Consider the following 23,906-nt stretch of genomic DNA (forward strand, 5'->3'; position numbering starts at 1 on the left):
ATATATACATATATTTTCTTCGTCGAATCAACAAGGCAAACTCTACTATGGCACTGGAAATACCTTAGATCGGTTAAAAAGGAAACGCTTTTTGACCGAAGTAGCAATCCCAGACCTATGTACTCTATTTGTACTTTATTGATTGTGCCAACAAGGCAGACTCAGCTGTGGCGACAGAAATATAATTAATCCCTACCAGAAATGCTCCTAGACATGAAGAACATGATATAAGTCATGTTAAACTCTGATCCTCTTAACTATGATTACTGAAATAATATGTACTTGAAGTATGTCTACTTAAGTTTGAACCATTCCATATGACTCAATAATATTACATTATAAGCAATTCTACCAAATGGGATGACTTCAATTTTAAAACATTGTGTGGAAAGCCGCGGGTAACAGCTAGTTTAATTTAAAAAGATATACACATGTGGTGGGTATAAGGCTAAAGTTTTGATTGGCCGCCGTTTTGTTCGGGTAGTCTAAATCTAATTTTTTACATGATTTTTTTTATAAATTAAAAGACCTTTGTGAAAATTATCATACCTGATGTTACATTCAAGATTTTTACTTATTATTGCTGCTAGAAATAACACAGGCTCTGTTATAGCGCAACTGTTCATGACTTTAAATATTAAAAATTAATGACTCCCATAGTTTCATGCATTATTTGAAGCATTTTATTCTCACAGTTTGATCAATTTAAACAAAACACAATATCAGCAACGGCAAAAGTTGAATTATTGAGAGTCGGTTTTACACTATACAAAATTGTACGCAAAGTAAACACGACATTTCAGTAATTATATTTCTTTCCCGATTTATTGAGGGAGAAATAATTTCTACCAGGAGGCTCTTTTAACTTTGAATGTGATCAAGCCCAGCTTACCAAGTGTACAACAAAAGTTTACATCCTGTTTTTAACGAATAAACTTTTCCCGGAGGAAAGTTTTAAATCATGTAATTGGATGAAACTCTTCTTAAGTTATTAAAAAAGATTATGTGGCTAGATATCGATTTTTTGTGTTTGTATTTTTAATCATAAAAGTACGCTATCAAGTTTATGTTAGTATTTGTATCTATAACATATTTGTTTCTTATTAATGTAAGTACTTTGTTCTGTTACAATCTTTTCGATATTGTGAAATCTGACCTTACTATTCTAACCAGACGACTCAAGGCATGGTCGCTTGTTGAAAGACTATAAATTAGAAGAGAAACCAGATATATATATATATATATATATATATATATATATATATATAAAGAGCCATAAATTTTGGAATACCTTTATTATAAACATATTTTCTTTTACTTTTTCTTCTCCTTCCCCCAGTGTTCCCAGAGAACCTCTTGGTTGAAATTCTTGGAGTTAAAATTCTCAATATACTGGGCCATTTCTGATGTAATCCGTTTATTTAATAAATAAATCTGCTCGAGATTCATTACCCAAAGCTTTTCATCTCTTTTGACTTTAGTTCTATTTTAAAATTTTGATGTGTGAAAATTTAAACTCACAGTTTTAAACCGGCCTACCCCTGTTAAACCATTTTGTGATGTAGGCCTACGTATCGATAGAAGGCTTCATGCACAAATCTCACCTGGGAAGCGAAGTCAGCGATGCCACTCCGTAATCGATGTAGGCATCAGTAAGAAAGGCGCTATATCGCAGCCTCTTCCGTTGTTTAGTCTAATTTATCTTTACTAGTGATAGCTTTAATTTGCTTTGTGTCCGTTTGTGTTATATTCTAAATTATATTGTTTAAACAATAGAGGCGATACACTGGAATAGTCCTTTATTATAGTGAACTCCCTCCGGAATCTTTATACAATTGTTTATTACCTCATAATGAGTAAAAAAAAGGATTCCAACAATGGTTATTTATCTGCATTTTGAACTGACTGTACTGGCGGCTTTCATTGTTCAAACTCTATTAGAACATTTCAAACTAATATTTCGACCTTATTTTTAATTATTAAATCATGGAAGATGAACATTTTAACAATACGATTAATACATATAGGCTATAAGCACTTTTTATTACAAATATTTAACTTTTAGTGGTTCGGAGAAACATTTCAAACTTATTTACTCTATATAATTTAAATATTAAAGACAACCAATTTTATACTTAAATTTAAATATTTTTCAGGGTGTAATAGTCAAATCTATAAAATAAGACACCTGTATATCTACAACAGCAAAAGGGGTTTCTGTTTAACATTTTTATGGGGTAAAACTCAATGTCTTTTGGCCATAGCCGACTTTTAAACTTCAAATCTCATACGCTGTTTTAGTTTTTGCTTTATAATTATCGATGTTAATTAATGAAATTAATTAATTTTATCTCGGCCAATAGTATATGTACAAAGATACAATTGACAATGTATATTCAAACAACTGAGTTTTATTGAAATCGATAGATTTCCCCGATATAAGAAAGGAAATGATCGTTTGCCGCGTTTGTATTGGTGGAGGTCGAAGTGAAAAGCAACAAAAGGGATAAAAAAAAAATTATGGTTGCCTGTAAAGTCGGTTTTACGGGCGAAGATTTTACGTGACAACGTCTTTTTCTCGGTAGAATATTTATTGATATGAATATTATTAAATTGCACAATAGGAACAAGGAATTGAATGAAAATAAGAATTGCACAAATTTTAACTATAGAAATATATTTTGTTTACTAAAACATTGTACATAATTTGAAATTAATTAAAATTTGTTATTGTAAATGGTAAAGTTGAATAAAACATTTACCAAAATTGGAATTTGAAATTCTTGCTAAACACAGTTAAATTCTAACTCCGCGCGTGGTGATTGGTCGGTTTAGTTCGTTTGTTTGGTCGCACTGTTATGACAGGTTAGAGGTTATTTTAAATGTTTGACTAGCAATACGCGCTGTTTCTTCTCAATCGACTGAATTACGATTGATTGCAGAGTGATTTAAACTAATAATTTACTTAACACTATCAACATTTGTCAATAGTATGACATAACCTATAAACTCAGTTTCTCAACTTTTGTGTCAATCTAACAATTAATCAATCAATCATAGTTTACGATAATGAAATATCAGTGTACAATTATTTACCTTTATTGTTGTAGTTGTTGTAAATGACGAATCTAAGCACTCCACATTTTCACGAATAAACATAGTTATCTGCTTTATCCCGTGCGGCGGACCCACAGTTATCTGCTTTATCCCGTGCGGATCCCGTGCGGCGGACCCACTGGACGGGCATCGTAACGTTACCGGGCGTTACACTTTTTCATGAGTGACTCCGAGCCGCAACCTAATTTAAGACGTTGTCACGTCAATATGAAACTGTAATATTTTCCCTAGCCAACCGCGCTACCCGAGAGCCAAGCCATCTGACAAACGCCCGACCAACCATTGTCCGTTGAGATGACGTATAGAACACAAGTTCCTTCTTGTTCAATATAATGTTTCTTTACTTTTATTACCAAAAATATATAAAAAGTAAGCATTTTAGGTGTTGTCAGCATAATGCAAAAGTACCCTGTACTGTAGGCATTGAGTTAATCAGTGTATTGATTATAGCCAATGTTCTATCCACAAATTAAAAATCTTAAAAGGTCTTTTACTTTATAATTGCAATATTAATTCTCGACCACTTTTACGCCCTTACTGGCCGATTGTTGGAGGGATTGAAAATGTAATTTCTGTCTGTGTGTCTATTCACACACTATTCAAGATCGAACTTAATATCCAACTTTCGTAGTCTTAACTAGTTGTATGAATATTCATTTATATATTAATAAATAACGTAGAGTTCGATGATGATGAATGTCACTGCACAGGATTTGGCTGATCGTTAGTGAAAATCCCAACATAGGTAACCATAGTAGCAACGAGGAAATTGTAGAACAAATAATTGTTTTAACACAGTACAATCAAATAACACATAGCAAACAATTTAGGTACAGACTTAAATGTTGCACACAACCACCGCAAAGCCTCTTCTTACTCGACAAACGGTGTGGCACACTCCTGTCTACCTTGGTTTGTTTCGATCGTAGAATTATGGGATGTATATGATATTAAAGATACAACTAGTTCGCATTCAAACGCGTTTGGGACTATTCAATATTAAGACGGAGTAAGAAATTTTGAGATTATTTTGGAATGAATAATACAATGTAAACATTAACATTGTTCCTAAGGGGCAAAATTAAAAGGAAGATGGTGGTGGCCACAGCCGGCTTTTAAATTGACTCTTTATCAGTAAACTGATATTTCCAAGTCAAGCAGCTGAACGTGTGTACACAGCGGTAACACGAACAGGAAGTGCGTGTAAGCTGTGTTGATATCCGCCGGAAGTGGCACTCACGATAGAAATATTTATCAGCAAGTGGCCATTTCCGCATACAAATTAAGAAGTGAGTAAAACCGAATGAACTGATTCTCTGAAGAAATTACAGCGATCGCTATCTAAAACTGGTTCAATAACCGATGTTTAGTAAGATCAACTAGGCCTTCCGGTGAGTGTAATTTATGCACCCGTTATTCCACTGGCAGTTTTAATATGTCATAACAAACCACTTACTTGGCTTTCTGCACATTGCTCCTCTTACTAGTTATTTGATCAATCAGTCTGGATTGGCCACTGAGTTCCATAAATATCGCTTTAGACAAATCGATTCTAAATTTTGGGTTTTATGACAAAGGTAATATTTTGGATTTTTATTATTATATCGTAGCCTATATACTCAACGAAATGAAGACCGGTAAAAGAAGTGCAAAACAAAACAATGTCGTAATTTCTATAGATACTTGTTCTGATAGTATATTATTAGTTTGTTTTGTTACTTATTTTGACTGATTGGCACTTGGTTCATGTGTATTGTGGTATTTTCGCTAAAAGCAAATCTAAAATGTCTTTATATTCAAAAATATGTTTTGTTTTATGAATTATAAAATTTCTGCACAGCATACATGTTGATAAGAAATTGTGATTTAGATATTTCTACATTGATCATAATGATTAAGCTCAATTTCATTCAGTTATAGTTTCTCATTGTTATAGTAATTTTATAAATACAACTGTCAAAATATTCCATGAGTTTATACTCTTAATGGTAGACATATGACCTAACAAACCGAACGCTACTTCTATACAAAGCTATGGAGAGAAAGCATTGATATTTTGCAAGGATTCAACATTTTTACTACTTATTCAACAAAAGCTTGATACACTTACTCTAAAAAACATGTAGTATAAACGAAGTAACATTGTATACATTACTGCCAGCCATCTTGATATTGACAGAACATTTTATGTCCTTGTTTTGGTTGTTAAATTACGGGTGTTGTTATATTTAAAATACGATTAATTTATTAAAGATCGGTTATCTCAATATTTTACTTCGTCGTTTACTGTTAATTCAAACAATATTTAACTCAACGGCTCATTAAAATTGTAAAACATTTCATTTTATGTTATCCATATCTTTCAGATTATATATGCAATAATTCTACAACACAATAATGCGTAATGTGCCTGAATTTTAATATAGCACTTACGAGCTAAAATCCTCTCATTTCTATACAGCTTTCAATTATTTGTTAAAAGCTAATTTGTAAAGCTTATTGTAGTTCATTAACAGTGAAGGCGTGGAAAACAATAAGCCAAAATAACGAAATAGAATCACCCGCTTAACTATAATGGCTTGGGAATGTTTTTATTGTTAACTACCTCACCCAGACGACTCGAGGACATAGATTCTTTCCTGCCAGAAAAAACACCCACTTCTTCCTCTCTGAGCCTGTATCCCGTTGTTATCTCAACTGGTCAGATATGATTAGTAAGGGACGACAGGAGTTGGATGAGGGTATATAAAAGGGCTTCTCGGATTTCGAGAGGGGTGAGTTTTTTACGACAGCAACACCAGTGGTGGTTATAGCGCTGGCAGCTGCCGGGTGTGGGGCTAGTGTTAGTTTTTACAAAACACTCACACACATACACAACTGTCGGACCCGAGGGAAGGGGATAGGGCAGGAAATGAATAAGGGATGAGCAACCACCCCTGCCCTTCCCCCGGCCGTCATAATCGGGGCCGCTGCGCCGCTCCAGCGAGTAAACGGCTTAATTGATTTTCCATTAGGTAAAGAGTATAAAATCTGCATAAACCATCCACCAAACAATACCCCTAAGCGGTTCTGTCATTATCAAATTGCGACAAAACATCCCCCCCTCTATCCCCACCCACCCCTCGACCAAGCAATTCACGACAAAGAACTATCCGACTTCCCTTGCCCTATTGTCGCTCTCTATAGCAGAACGTTCCGTAAAAGTGAGAGTTCTTTGTTTTAAAACTTCCGTTACGCTATTTATATTAAATGTTGAGTTAAGATAAATAGGTTAAATAACCCATAAAACACACTATATCTGATGTTATTGTTTAGTATTTAAACAGCAGCAAGTCTGATTTGCTATGGAATTTTGTTTTGTAAATGTGAAAGATTTCCAGCAACTAAAATAGCCAACTTTGCGGAGCGTTTTTTTCACGGAAACAGATTTTCATTACAACTAGAATTTTATGCCAAGATTTGATACTTTACTTCCCGTGTTCAGTTTGATCAACCAATCAAATCTTGTCGATACAAACAAAAAGCGGTTTGAATGGCCGTTTCATTTGTTGTAAATGCCCTAGCTCCGTACAGGGTTTCACCAACTGTGAGCGGCGTTTGGCCTTGTAATTTGTAATTTCTCCAGGTTGGTTTTAAACTCGAGTACTCCGACTCACAGGCAGTTGAGAATTCTGCACACAAGATATGGGGACCCTCCCCCCGGAATATTTGAAAGATTAGAGCAAAATGTTCGTTTGAAAGGGAATTTACACTAAATATTCTGTATTGTCTGGCCTGAAAATATTAATTCTTCGTCAGTTATAACACAATGTTTGTACCCACATGGATGAGAACATTTAAGACAACTTTAATATCGTTAAATTATAACTAAGGTTATTTTATGTAAAGATGAGCCACAAAAGTAATTATGGCTTTAACACGCATGTACATTATAATGTACTGCAAATCATGTTCACTTTAGTCACTCTTGCCAATAAGGTTTCGTCCAAGCTCTCCGCAATGAAGCCGTTTTAAGATGTCCTCGTGGTTGACTTGTCTGAGAATGTCGTGTTCTATAAGATTTAGCCTTTCTTTCCACAAAGGTGTCCTTAGTCTGTTATTGATCGGCTTCAGCTTAGAGAATGACTTTTCTGCAGAGAAATTAGTCACCATCAAGAAAAGGCACATTTTTAAAGCCACTTCTGCATTAGGAAAGCAATCTTTTACGTTGTTTTCCAACTTGTTGATACATTTACCATTCTTTACTAATGTGCTTTTCACTTTTCTCATATGTTTAGAAACTGGTTGACAAAATTTTTGAATTGTAAAACTTCGTTGCACAATTCTTCGTCTAGATCTTCGTAGTATCTGACTATTAACGCTTTACTTGCTCCTGCTAACATCGCATCATGAGATAGCATGTCCAATTTGTTAAGGCACCCAAACCTCATATCGATACGTTCACTTGTTTGAGGTTTCTTTGTCAATGCACCTTCAAGTTCATCTATGACTTGAAGAAATTTAATTTTTAGTTATAGTCTTTTACATATTTAAAGAAATACTATAATCTGAACATTGAATACGAATATAATACGAAAAATACGAATTTGTATTGTAAATACGAATGTAGAGATAAAAATATACTGTTAGTGTAATATTTATAACAAAACTTGTTTGCCTTTACCTATTTGTAATCTTTTCTATGAAGTCCCGAAACTTTCAATATTTCAATTACATAATATGTACTTTTTTAAGAAGTAAAAAATATTAACTTAACTATTAAGTAACTTAGTAATAATTTCTTTTCTTGAATTATTTCACATATAGCCACTTTACACAAACTAGCGTGGAACACTAACAATGTGATTTTGTCTAGTCAACATAAGGATAAATAACCGCATACAAATTTCGATACTTTATAACTTGGCGAGCTGAATAAGGACGTATTGAACGATTGAAACCCACAATCAATCACTGTATTTGTCAGTTTTAGGAATACAATTTGATTTCTTAATATTTTATAACTATCATGTTACAAAACAAAATTGCGAAGTTTATAGAACATGTTTAACGTATTTCATGTTCTGAAATACAGTGAGGAGTTTTTACGAGATTGGACTGAAGGGAAATAAGGAAACATGGACGCTGGATGAGGAATTGCCACACTGAAATGCCAACTAACAATTGAGCACTAAGACTACGCAATTTTTGGTCTATTTCGTCATTACTGATTCTATAGATAATAAATCACAGACTGTATATTTTAAAAACCAACATGAGATTATGGAAGGGTTTTGCTTGTTAGGTAAGTTTGCTTTGATTGCTTGTGTCTGCAAACATTATGGTAAACGGACTATAGGTCCACGTCATAAAACTGCCGGAAGCATTTCTTACCTACTTCTTAAGGGGTGGACAGTAGGTCCACGGTCCCGGCCTGGGACCCACTGTCCGACTTACGGGTTTCTTTTGACGAGGGGTTGATAAGGGATCGTCGTACTCACACTGCAGCACTTGAATGGATGTTTCGAGATCTAAACTCTATATCTGCTAAATAATTTTCAGTACACTACATAAGACAGCTACAAAAAGAATGAAACGAAATTATATACATAAAATAAAGTCAGGTTAGTTACGCCATTTCTAACTTAAGAATGTCTGTAACGATTATAGTGTCTACTGGTATATACAGTATTATACAAACGATGGTCCAATATAAGGAATAACTAATACAAACTTACTGTAGATGTTTATGATTCATTAGGACAATGCCAACCAAATTAATCAGATAGTAATATAATGCTATATGGAATTCGTTAAGATATAATCCCTATTAGTAATCCACTTCATATGTGATAGCTTGAGTAAACTGTTGTTAATATTGCTGCTTTAGCAGTACGCTCTGCGAATGTAGTGGAAGCATCACTGACCAAAATAAAGAATAAGTGCAAGTAGAAAAACTAATGCACGGCCAGGTCAGTTTTGAAAAGTGACGTCAGCCACCCTCGTCAAACTAGGCGTGGACCTACAGTCCTACAATCAAACATTATATAGGTCATCCATCCATCAATCGTGTTCATGTGCTGATTTAGCACCCCCTTCGAATAGGGGGGTCCTAATTCAGCGCCTTGACCGTGCTCATGTGCTGATTTAGCACCCCCTTGAATCTGGGGGCTGCTAAATCATCGCCGCCGTATTGATGAGAATTGAAAATAATTACCTCCAACGAATATAGTAATAAACGTTTAACCATATTGCGATTTATTTTTCAATAAAATAAAAATAATATATATATATATATATATATTTATATATATATATAAAATTATTTATATTATATATATATCTATATTGCAATGAGTATATTTACTGCATTGCTGTGGTTTACTTAAAATTTCAAAATAAACAGTTCAATTACCAATTATAAAAATACTATGCATCAAATATACTTAAGTAAAAAACTAGGTTCTAGGCATTCAACAATACAGGTTTATTTTAAAGTAAAATTAATTTGGAAATCGTGGTACAAACAACGCAGAGGAACTGATATTGCGTAAATCCGCATTTGTAATAAAATATACATGGTCAGAGATTATATCAACCTATTCAACCACTTTTAAAAACAAATTATTTATTTATTTTAATTTTTCGAATACCAATCAAAAGCGGGAAAATTTAGGAACCGTGAAATTGTAATTTTTGCGACGGGCTAAGAGCCAATTATTTTTAAGGACGCATCATAAACTGAATTATACTATTTAAACTGAATAGTATAATTAAAACTCACTTGACAAACAATTTAAAATATTATATTTATATCTATAAGAATAAATTATCATTCAGTTATATCCATATCAGTTAGTTCAACTATAATTAAAAAAAAAAAGTTGAAAACAATGTTAAAACACGTAGCAATAAATATACTAACCGTATTTTCAAAAGCGTTATTGCTGTCAAAACATACATTTTTATATACTGAGTATTACGGATCTAACATTGTTTAATTTCCCCCTCTGTCGGTTAGTGTGCGTTTTTTTGTTGTTTAAAAATGGAATATCTTCGGAAAATCTCAACAAAGTAGGTCACAATACAAAAATCGAGTAAACGGCAGCTCCAGAATATCTTATGCCAATCGTGTCTCACATCTTAGTCCCTTCATTTAAAGTAACAGGAAATACATTGAATATCTGTTGCCAAGCAACTTTTTTTTCTAATAAATTAAAAACTACTAGAGACTATTGCAAATGTATCAACAAATGAACGCCTTTATGAACAATGAAGGACAAAAACAAATGTCTTAATTAACAATAATAAAACTGTCCGTATTTATGCATAAAGCTTCAATTTATTCACATATTTATGTGAGAAAACTAAATAAAGTGACTAGGTTATCTGTTATATATTAAGAATAATAAAGAACAAGAAAATTCGTACAGTAATATTCAGGGACCAATAATGCTTTTATAGATGACAAAATCAAAGATAAGCGGTTTTATTGAAATACATCTGATTGTCGCTTGACTAAATTTTCGTAAATAATATGTCCTAAAACAACAGATATTAAAATAAATTCATTAAACATGAAATATATGATTGTATTCTATCCTTAGATAGGGCCTGAAACATGTATTTCAAATGTTTTGCATAATATATCGCAAAAAAATAAAAGAAATAGGGATAAGTTACTGTAAAGTTGATATTAATTTATTTTTCACGAACCATGTTTTTTTACAGTAAAGATGCTCTTAATGAGATATTTATTATTAGTTTGAAATAGTATTTGAGTAATTAGATTTGTGATTACAATCCACGATCATATTTATTTTCTTGTATACCTGCTGGATTTTTTAGACATTCAAAGTTAGATCAGATTTAATGGCCGCCATTTCGAAAGTATTAATGAAAATTGTTTATTAAACTGGCCCTTATTACCACAAATATATTTGATCCCATATTAGGTAGGATTTGTTTATTCGTTTTAAGATATTAAAGCGAATTTGTACATAAAAAACACATACAAGACTAACGATAGGAAACTAAGCACCAAAGATCTATTTCCATATTCGAAATGCGTTTGCCATGACCTGAGCAGTTGCGGTATATAGAACTTGTCCTAAGAATTACAGGACACTCTGTACATAAAATTATTATAGAGAGATGTTCCACAATCTCTACCAATATTTTCAGACATTAATTCATGGACCAAAAAAAACTGCAAAAACAATCATATTCACCTTCTGAAACTCAATAATTACTCTAATAGCCACAATTTTGTTTTGTTTTTTGTCTTTTTTACTTTACTATTTATATTTGATGGATTGTTTAGGTTAAAATTTGTATATACCTTTATAACCTTAAGGAAAATCAAAAAAATTTAAATTTCTTACAAGCTTTATTTCAAAATAGTGATTTCTAAAAGATCTTTAAGCGTAAATATCTTAAAAAAGCGATATATGGTAAAAAAAATATCTAAATTATTACACAATTTAATAAAAAATCTAACGATAACCCAATTTTTACAAAATTGGTTGTGAAATAAGGGAGATAGTTTGTTTTTTAAAACCAATTACTGTATTTTTTTAAAACCAATTACTGGTTTTTTTAAAACCAATTACCAAACAATATCCGCCTTTATTATATGACTGAATGTGGGCTGCAACAATCAGCTGTTTTGATTTTAGCTGCTCTAATCAAGTGATTTAACATTACATTGCTGAACTGTGGTCATAATATTCTTAATTATTTCTCAAACAAAGTTTCTTTTGATTGAGACGTCAGAAAAAAAAAAAACACTCTAATACATGTTGATTACCTAGACCAAAAATTAAAAAATGTCTTTGTAGTTATTATATGTCTATTTAATATTTTTTTTTTTTAAATGGAAGACCTCAGACCTATCTTTTGGCTTGTAAATTTATACGGAGTTTGTAGATATGCTATTGATTACAGTGTGTTTAAACGTAGATGCTTAAATGTACCAGTAAAGATTGCTATTTGTTGCAGTTGTTACGTTTGTTCTAACCGAGGTTTGAAGATTTTGTTCTACCCGGAAAATAAAACATTAAAAAATATAAAAGTTTACTGTATACAAAATGAAATATTATGTATATTTGTGTAGTATTTTTTTATTATTAATGAAGTAATATTTATGCTTCTATAACATCTGTTCACTACCTAGTTTACAAATCAGTTTATAAAAATTACAACGAATTGAAAAATTAGAGTGTAACAAAATTCTCTACACTTTCCGATATAAATAGCACTTAAAATAAAAGTACAGCTAAGCTGAAGTGTGTAATTTTTTTAAATTTTACCTTTTTATAGACGCATTTATTTAAAAGACTTCACTGAGATTTCACTCTTCTTTTTACAATATTGTAAGAATGTTCATTCTTAAGTTTGATACTTCCAGATACATGGGGTTAGAAGTGCACTCTGACTAATGTAACACACAATAGTTAAATATTCTTTAACTGCATACAAAAGGGCGATGATTTTCAGTTTTTGTCCATACATCATGACCGTGTTCTAGTTTATCTTTTCTCTGTTAACTCTGTAAAAGTATCCGTTACCTAGAGAGTATAATATGCTACACACCTTGGGCCTGTACACTCAAACAATTGTTTGATTTCTTCTTATATTTTTTTAGGAAAATTCATCAAACAAATTCACTATACATAATAAGTTATGTATTAATATAGGAATAACAACTGAGAATAACATCGATATTATTACTCAAACCACTCGATACGGCCACATCAGTTTGAAAAGTAGGGTCGGTAGTGCACGCACGGTTTCGTCAGCTTCGTCAAAATTATGTGTGTGGACCTACAGTTTACACGTAAGCCAATAGTAATACTTATGGGGCGTAACCTTGAGATATTTGTTGTGAGTATCAATTTCTAACGGATTTTTAGTGTAGTGTTAAGTCTATGTAGCTGTTCCAATGTGCAGATGATTCACTATACGCCTAATAGTGCATAAGATAAAAAAATTATAATCTAGTTTTCTTACTGGCAGATGGTTTACGAGTAATTATTTAAGGGCAGGTACTGAAAAATTATTTCTGTAATAAATGACAAGTCAAAAACTGTAATTTTCATACTTCATTCTGTTTCATTCTATAAACCTAATTTGAAATTTAATTAAAATTAAATATATGAAACAAAATATGCCGCAGAGAGGAGAAAAATTCTATACTGTGTGGACAGTGAACTATTTTGCCTAAAATACGAGCCTAAATTGTTTACAAAATTTTTGTTGTAATTGTTTTTTTTTACATTTGAGTTTAATTAAACTAAAAAAAGAAGATTCCATTTCCGTGAAGCTATTAAATGAAATAAATACTTTAATTATGGATTCATATAAAAAATAACATAGTTTTAATTATATGTAGAAACATGTTTCATTGAGTTTTTTCACGATTGGGTTAAGTTTGAACTGTTAATGCTCAGTGAATACCCTTAACTAGACTATGAGTAGACTAGAATCTTTCATTGGTATGGACGCGCCCAGTACTCACTACCTTTACAATAAAAATGACACAGCAAAGATACTAGACTAATTGTGTATAAAAACCATAATTACATTTTCCTTCCGTAATATTCCAAAAAGCGACTCAGAATCGACGAGAATTTTTATGTTTTTTTAAATATATATTTAGCAGATAGTGCGTTAATTAAATTTACAAACATATTAACTGAAAGAATAAACTGAAATAGAATAAAATGAAGGATATGAATTTAATTTATTATTTTAATAGGTGATATATAGAACAAATTAAGAAAGCAAAGTCATGAGTGAAAAATTATTACACAAATATGACAATGCGTATGAGAGGGAGGAGTTCTAAGGTCTATTAGCCTTGTTAGTCGGAGCATTATTATGTAATATTAAGTCTATGGTAATTCTTTAAGAGGAAAGTAGCCATATTTGATTATTATATTATTTAATCGTTTCATCGGAAATTGCAAAACAATCGTAGATAGTAGCTTTTATAAAGAGGCCAAGCGTCACAAAAATCCAGATAAACAACTATTATATTTATGATTGAATTGAATATGTAAAAGATAAAATACCCTTTTGCTGGTTGATGCTAGGGGGGTGCTAATTCAGTGACTGAGCCATGTCCATGCGCTGAATAAGCGCCCCCTTGGAACAGGGGGGGTGTGTTAATTCAGGGCCTCGACCATGTTTCATAGCTCTGATTTTAGCACCCCCTTGCAGCCGGGGGGTGCTAATTCCGTGCCTGGTCCGTGTCCGTGCGCTGAATTAGCACCCCCTGCGTGACCGTCAGAGCCCGAGGGGGTGCTTATTCCAGGGGGTGCTAAAGCAAGCGTCCCCGAAAAACTAATTGCACGGCCAGTTTTGAAAAGTGACGTCAGCCACCCTCGTCAAACTAGGCGTGGACCTACAGTCCTACAATCAAACATTATATAGGTCATCCCATCCATCAATCGTTGTTTACGTTTCATTCGTCGTCAAATATGATTCACTACGATATCTATAATGTCCAGGAAATCATTTTGGGAGGCTGAATATAAAATAAAGGTTGCAAACAGTTGATGCTAATGGATTTGAGGTGTTCAATATTTACTGAAATTTAAATTTAGGATGTTCCATATCAGGCATACAGAACTTCTCAAGTGTCCGGTGTGACTTTTCAAGTTTATCTAGAACTATCTAGTGCCCAGTACCGGCAAATACAAAACCAAACAAATGCTCTCAAATATTGACACTGCCATATACAATTTGCTGTACAGTCTGCACTGCTGTATCTGAACACTAATGCTGTCTCGCAACTCTGCAGTTGAAGAAATTCTGCCACCATAGTTTGAAACTGGAGCGGCATCTGCCAAAGGCAAGGTCAGACGCAGGCAAGCACAAAAAGGCGCGTGGACGTCCTGGCCATATGTTCGACACGCTACCTATAGACGAAACAATAAACTAATTGACTCGTGCGGGCGTCCGGCCGTGTCTAATGATGGAGAGGGGAGGGGCCAGGGTTGGGGAGAGGACGGGAGTCATTGTTGTGCCGGTGTGAGATAACGCCCGGGAAACGGGAGGGGAACCTATTATTGCTTGTGAGAAAGAAGCCCATTGTTGCGGTTGGGAAGAGAGAGATGGAGATAGACGAGGGCTTTGTGCGATGAAGATGGATAGATAACCGCGGCCGCTACGAGAGAGACAGAAAGAGATCGAGAGAGACGAAAACGTATTCTCCGTCTCACTCTCTCTCCCCCCTGACCTTTGAATAAATTAGTCCCATGCCCCCATGGTAGATGGCGGCTACAGAAGCTCCCACCGTAGCAATTACTGCAACGATCATTTTAAATGAATGAAATTGACAATAGCATCTTAAATTTGTACCTGAACGTAGATACTCGTACAAAGCACTGGATTAGTCTAAAATGTATTTACTCGTCATTCTAGTAGAACTATACTATTTTAGATCTAAAATGCATATACATCCAATAAAGTAAATATTCGTCTGTGGCAGAGTTAAACTTCAATACCTTTTTTCAGTTGGAATTTGATCGGCGTTTTAAATGTGATCTAGATGTTTATTATTTTATTATGTTCAAATTGTAATTCACTCACTTATAAGGTTTGACGAAAGTCTAATAATCACTCTAGTGCTTAGATAACGGATGTACTTAACAACACACACTGCATGGTTTATTAAAATAACCAAAGCAACTTGTATGTTACATTAAAGTTATTCACACTGTATACTTCTTTATTTTGTGATCTTTGTCTACTTTTATATAACATTATTAATGTAGGTAATTTCAAATATTACATACTCCATTTGATCTCAAGTCACAAATTTACCTTTGTTGTATTAACCCTCTTCTCTCAAAACCGATAATTCTGATGTTAAAATGAATGTTCTATAAAGTTTCACGATGAACTACACATGTACAAAATCTCGACCATTTCCGCTGGACCTGTCATCATTTGTACACATGTATATTGAATACGGATTTTCTAATGGTTCTACCGATTTCATCCATAAGGAATACAGAAATGTAAGAGCTTTGCCCAACTGGAACCTGTAGGTTTAGGCACGTGGTTCAGGAGTCCCAATCGAAAAGGCTGAAATGAATGAAAAACATTGATCATAATCAACATAAAGACCAGAAATTAGTATAATAAAGAAATGCCTCATAGACTGTAGGCCTTCTCGGGATCGTTCTGGTGCGACCAACATCCTGGAGTAGGCGAGCAGACGTTGCATAGGGCCTAAACTAGTCCTCTACCCTCCATAAATATTCAATCTCCCTACGGTTGGAAACACTTCAGATGCTAATTTGGGCAATTGTTTTCCGGTTCGGCTGCTCGACACCGGCTCGGTTTATCTCGCAGACATAAACGGGTTTCTACTTGTTATACGTCTGTCTGTCTGTCTGCCTGTGATGAGATCTATGCAAAACGTACATCTTCATTAGGGAAACCCAATGGGGAATAGGTTAGCTAATTACACTGTATTTGTAACGCCATATTAGCTTTAGGCTCTTAATTTTGATCATAGAATTGCGGATGGTTGATTGCATATCACGAAGTAAATCGTTTCCATACTTGAGGGAAATAAAGACAACTTTTTCAATTTTCGGTATTAGGCTAATCATCTTTTCTGCAGTCGCATTGACATGGTTATGTTTAAGGTTCTTTTTTATTTGGTCCTTTCGCTTTTGACGATTTTGTTGTGCTGTTTTTGTTTTAACGGAATTTACAAAATACTATGGATATATAGAGTATGTTTTGAAAGCGTATAATCTCGTGGTGTATTGAAATAAATTTTATGTTCAAACGTTATTATAAATTTATTCAAATCTTGCCTGTGGGACTACTTCTAAAAACGTATTAAACGAAACAAGAGATAAAAAAACCTTTATCTTTATTTTTATTAAATTTCAAATAATTTGATGTTGCAGTCACTATTTTAAATGAGGTTATACAATATTTGTCTATTGAATTTATTATAATAGGTATGTTATAGAATACGAAACTGTTAGTGCCAGCTGTTGTATCGCATTGCATTGTGGGAATGCGCTAAATCAGCTGACCGCGCCGCCGCGCCAGCTGATGACCACTTGTGGTGTCATGTCGTCTGGGAACATTCTGCCAGCAGTTTTATGACAGCACAGAGAAACAGAAACAGTATATTAGACGGGCCGCCCTGTTAATGTAGTACGAATCTCCGTCATCACGGATTTCTTTATCACTGTCAAGAGGATATTCTGTTTTCTGTGGAGATGATTTTGTTGGAAATTAAATGTTCAATTTAAAAGCGTTTGAAATAACATCGTCGCTACAACTATAACATTTCCACAAGTCTGAACTGGAGGGAGAAACATTAGTCGATATTGAATTCAGTTGCATTCTTAAATTTACTGTAAATAAATTATTTTCATGGGCGAATTTAGAGCATTACCTGTATTCTATGCCTTATTTGTAGAATACCTATTTTTGTTACAGACTTTTCATTAACTAATTACATTACATTACACTAACTACCCGATTAATGTGTTTATTAATAAATTAGCCATCAGACCAGAAATCGGGGAGGGGAAGCAGAGGTGCACATTTTCAATGGGGCCAGATCCTAATGGAACCTTTGCTAAACACATTTCTTGAATATATCTGTTTAATTGGTCATTTTAAATTTATTACACTAATTAAGTTTAATAGTTGCCTAGTAGCACTATTAATAGTTATTGTGATAGACAATGCTGATTTGAGTTGTTGTATTACTACACACATCGGGTCGTCGAACACAGAAAAGTGTTATTTTCTGTGTTCGATGATAAAGACTAAATGTTATTTAGAAAACTTAGTTACCAACGTATTGTGTTTTGAGTGATGTAATTATCAAAATCGTACATAGACATTTCAAATTATATACCACTGTAGATCTATATAATTGTGATTAGGTGGACAAAGTGGTAGTAGAGAGGATAGAGTGAGATATGCAAATGGTTTGTTCCTATCTCGGAAAACCACGGATCGGCGTGTTTGTGCTATTCTATCACGCTTTCAATAAAAATTGTTAATACTTGTGATGGCTATCTTTTATTTAGTTTCCATTACATGTTTCGGAAGAATTTCTGAACAAAAAGTACTTTTAAGCAAGTGCTAACAATAAACTTTAATACGATAAGGAACTTTTTACATTATAACAATATGGTTGATACTAACAAAAATATAAAACTTCAATATATTACATTTCGTTCAATATATTCAGTCGGTGTTCTTAGCCTGGGTAAAAAACACGTTATCAAAAATATAGGGATACTTTTTTACCTGAATTAAGTAATAAAACGTTCTAGTAATTCATAATGTAAAATGAAGAAGATATAATAGCAACACAAACGTGTAACTTTATTTATTATTTTATTTAGGGAGAGGCGAGGAAGTGCTTTATGCACACAGGTGACCAGCCTGTAATGTTGGACTTCTGCAAGCGGTGGATGTAACCCTAGGGTTACACACTAAAAACCTCCTTTACTCTTTAGGGATCTAACCACAAATTTTTTCACATTACTTCAGCCTAGGCCTAAATTTGGGTTACGTCCATAGAGCTCTCACCAATTTAAGCCATGTGATCATTTGGTCTAGTCCGCTTCTCGGTCCAGATCCTAGACGAATTGTGAAACTCAATCCCAGTTGCCCTCACCCTCCATCATCTTTCCGCATAACATGTACACCGAGAATGTACCAAATGAACAAATGGCCTCCCTGTCCCAACATGGACAGTGGAAGAAAGTGTTTCGCGTCATCTAGAGTTCCCGGGCAATAGATACAGTCCGGTGAGCCACACTTAAATAAAATACAATACATAAAGGTTCTTGTTGTTTTCATTAAATTTCGTAAACAATAATTTATCAAAGAAAAGCTGTCTATTGGATAATGGATCCGAACCTTCTATTAGTTGAAAAGCGTCAATACTAGTTTCATCAAAAGTCCAACGATTTTTACGATATAAAAGCAAACTCTGTGTAAAACATAATCAGGTACGTAATAAATAGCCTTTGTACGCCGCTCCATTAAATTAACAAGAGTTCAATTAAACCCGCTTTTCATCACTGCCATCACACAAAAGCGAGGCGACGGTCAAAGAACCGTGTTGAATAAGTAATTCACAAACAAGGCACTCAACCGTCCACTCGCTTTATTACATAATCCATAATGGCGACATTAATTTGTTCCGGCCGTGTCAGCTTTTACAGTGTACGGACCCCCGTTAATTGGTATAATTGGTACAATCCAGCTCGTTGTTTGCTGCGCTCGCCGCGACAACCGCCTGTCAACTTGTCAGCCGCTCGCTGCTCTCTTTGTCCCGGTTTAATTGATTACGTCGTCCTCTTCTTCTAGACGGAAGTCGAGAGGGATTGTGTAAAAAGGTGTTTCGAATTCCTTTAACGACCTGTCCGACCCGTTTGTTTTCTTGGCTGACAAATTAACATGGTAGTGTCCTACTTTTTCACATCAACTGATCACTGTGTAAAAGGGTTCTTATGCAGAAACAACAATTATGCACAGATATTGAATTGGTATAAGGTGTGTGGTTAAAAAGGCGTTTTCTCAACTTCATAAGGCATCTGAACATTTTGAACTCTCGTATCTACAGTATTAAATTCAATGTCAAAAGTGCAAAGAATTACTTTTTATATTAAAATATACAGTGTGCTATAAGAAAAAAACAGAGTTAACAGCAACTTTGAAAATGCCGATAGCTTTAAATACGCATTTTAAATGTCTGCAAAGCAATGAAAGGTTTCCTATTTAAAATTTGCTGTCAGATTTGTAACTTCCATTATCACAATGGTGACCCATGTTATCCTTCCATTGGCTCCGTGTTAATCTTTTCATTGAAAGATTAAGATGTTCTCAGTAATACAAAAGTATTTGCAAGAAATATTTTCTGGAGATTTTAGAAAATTTTATCATTAAAAGATATCACTCAACTCGTTCAAGATTCATGAACATAGATTAACATTGGAATGATAGAACACTAGACATTCTCCCTGTTCTTTTTTAGTTCTTTTTGATTGTTCAAACTCTCAGCAGAGACACCCAGGGCCACCACTCTCTACATGTCATAAAATGTATATGTTTTATTTATAGCGTTGATTCTTATTATAGTTTGATTTACGACTGTACTTGTTATGTTGTACTCCTCTCAGCTAATCCTTTTAGAGTTACGTTATTGCTAAATCCATTCGAGATCTAGAAAACCATATCATTTTATTATAGTTTTAGCAATTTCCAGACTTTATTACCTCGTAGGCCTACATGCTTGAGAAATCATTCAATTGGCTGAGCGCACGTGTAGCAAAGTCAAATTAAATTTCGGAAAATCAGTTGATCGTGTGTGTCTGCCACGTGATATATCGAGTAGCGCGTTGTTCTCTATGGGTTTATCGTGGGAACATTAATTTGCTGATTGAAAACATTAATTTTGCAATAACGTAACTCTAAAACAGCTGGAAGGAGTACAACAAAACAAGTGCAGACGTTAATCAAACTATGTATAATTTGTATCAACTGGATAAGCCAAAGAAATGAAGAATACGAACAAATAGAATTTGTATGACACATTAGGAGTGGTGTACCGGATAGCTCTGCTAAGAATATGAAAAATTAAAAGGTACTAGAAAGAACAAAGAAGATAGTCTAGTACTCAGAACCATTTCAACGTCCAAATATATTCATGAATCTTGAACGAGTTGTGTAATATCTTTCAATAGTAAATTTTTTAAGCTTCGGAAAATTTTTCTCGCAAACAAAATTCGTATCGTTGAAAGAACAAAAAAGGTAGTCTAGTATTTAGAACAATTTCAACGTCCAAATATATTCATGAATCTTGAACGAGTTGTGTAATATCTTTCAATAGTAAATTTTTTAAGCTTCGGAAAATTTTTTCTCGCAAACAAAATTCGTATCGTTGAAAGAACAAAAAAGGTAGTCTAGTATTTAGAACAATTTCAACGTCCAAATATATTCATGAATCTTGAACGAGTTGTGTAATATCTTTCAATAGTAAATTTTTTAAGCTTCGGAAAAATTTTTTCTCGCAAACAAAATTCGTATCGTTGAAAGAACAAAAAAGGTAGTCTAGTATTTAGAACAATTTCAACGTCCAAATATATTCATGAATCTTGAACGAGTTGTGTAATATCTTTCAATAGTAAATTTTTTAAGCTTCGGAAAATTTTTCTCGCAAACAAAATTCGTATCGTTGAAAGAACAAAAAAGGTAGTCTAGTATTTAGAACAATTTCAACGTCCAAATATATTCATGAATCTTGAACGAGTTGTGTAATATCTTTCAATAGTAAATTTTTTAAGCTTCGGAAAATTTTTCTCGCAAACAAAATTCGTATCGTTGAAAGAACAAAAAAGGTAGTCTAGTATTTAGAACAATTTCAACGTCCAAATATATTCATGAATCTTGAACGAGTTGTGTAATATCTTTCAATAGTAAATTTTTTAAGCTTCGGAAAATTTTTCTCGCAAACAAAATTCGTATCGTTGAAAGAACAAAAAAGGTAGTCTAGTATTCAGAACCATTTCAACGTCCAAATATATTCATGAATCTTGAACGAGTTGTGTAATATCTTTCAATAGTAAATTTTTTAAGCTTCGGAAAATTTTTCTCGCAAACAAAATTCGTATCGTTGAAAGAACAAAAAAGGTAGTCTAGTATTCAGAACCATTTCAACGTCCAAATATATTCATGAATCTTGAACGAGTTGTGTAATATCTTTCAATAGTAAATTTTTTAAGCTTCGGAAAATTTTTCTCGCAAACAAAATTCGTATCGTTGAAAGAACAAAAAAGGTAGTCTAGTATTCAGAACCATTTCAACGTCCAAATATATTCATGAATCTTGAACGAGTTGTGTAATATCTTTCAATAGTAACTTTTTAAGCTTCGGAAAATTTTTCTCGCAAACAAAATTCGTATCGTTGGAGAGCATCTTGAAACTTTCAATGAAGGGATTCACACGGAAAAAGGCGTCCTCGATATAAATTGTTCACGTTCTCGTCTGTCTGGCAACCCCATGGGAGGGGGTGGCGGGTAGTCGGCGAGGGTAACTATGAGTGGGAGGGGTGAAGGGGGGGAGTCATCTACAATGCTAAACGTATGCAAATTCCCGGAGTTTACAATAATATCTCACATCTCTCGACTACGAGCCCGGTGTTCAGACTCAGATTGATGTGATATTCGATAGACCCTCCTCTCTCCTCTCCATAGCCGGAAACAAATCACACCGGAAGTGGAAATGGATATGTAAAACACTTCTCGCGACGCACTCCGCCTCCTTGTTTAAACGTAATCATTGTCACACTCGTTGATGAAAACTCCGTCCATTAATTTAATCGAGTTTCGATATGTAACGTACGCTTTCTTTGTCTCTTTTCACATGTTGAAAATTTAATATTTTGTTTGAAATAATTTGTTATTGACGATGGATCAATGAGCAGTGTTGCAATAATATCAAATTGTTCCAAAAATTAAAACATGGCGTATTTGAAACTGTATTTACCCTCTTCTTTATGTAGCTATATAATATAAATAAACATGCATTACAATACACTAGCGAGTCCCGCTGTTAGACTACATTGTGTTACTGAATTCTTCTAAAAAAATGGTTCCAATCTTTCGGTTTCAATGCTTTTCGGTCTTGTTAACTCTTAAAAAATATTAAATAAAATTCAGAAAATGTTTAAATAATTATTTTACTTTTCAAAATTTAGTAGTAATTAATTGTTAACTGACACATCATTAATAATTTATTGTTAGTCATATAAAATACGTTAGTTGTTACATTAGGCTCCGTAAACGTATACGAAACGTAACTAACTCTTGAATTTAAGTATGAAATAAATTGTTAAATAAATAAGTGTTGTTAAATAAAAGAGTTATAGAATTTAGAGTAATTGTAGTTAATCACTAAAATCTGCTTTGGGCAAGGACTAAATTATTAAACACGGATCAAATATAATGCATTATCAAAGGTGACGTGTGTTACTTTGATTATTAACAATAATTGCAATTGACAGTAATATCACTGGATAACTCGTTACAAGAGAACCGACCAAAATTTTGTTAATGAAATAACATTGTTCTTGTTTTATTACAGTTTCATTATTAGTATTAACAATTAGACCCCATAACAAATCTAAATTATTTCACTAATTTTTAGTTATTCTATATTTTTAACGTTAAAGGTGCTTTAGGTATGTTAAACTTAAATTTGTTTTACACAACAACAATTTGAAGAAAATCCGGGTTTTATTTTAACTTTCCTCTCCATTCTACTACATACTCGCCCCAGATCTACTCCCAATAATCGATGGTTACCACTTTCAGGTTCAATATTAAGGGGGGAGATGGAGTTTCAAACCAAATGTCAACCCTCTAAGTTAACTCATACAAAAGGTATCGTACAGAGTTAGACACAAACACAAAGGCCGAAATCCGCTTTCATCAACTGGTGGGGGAGACCGCATTAAACGCTCAGCTACTTAAACCTTGAAGTGGCTAATTTTTTAAACATATGAATGTGTTCCAATTACACAAACCAAGATTTTACAATATTAGTACATTTATTTTACCATTTCATTATACAAGCAGACACTAAAGGAGTTCAGAATGCGCCAGTAAAACCACACAAATGTGACAAACATATGTTGACTTTGTGGTCCTACGAATACGCAAGCAAACGTCTGTTTAAGTATATAAGTGTGTTTGCTAGGTGAAGCAGTAAACTGCAAATGATCATTGTTATCCAGTTCTGAGCAA

This window comes from Homalodisca vitripennis, chromosome 2 (assembly GCF_021130785.1).
Source record: "Homalodisca vitripennis isolate AUS2020 chromosome 2, UT_GWSS_2.1, whole genome shotgun sequence".
NCBI lineage: Eukaryota > Metazoa > Arthropoda > Insecta > Hemiptera > Cicadellidae > Homalodisca > Homalodisca vitripennis.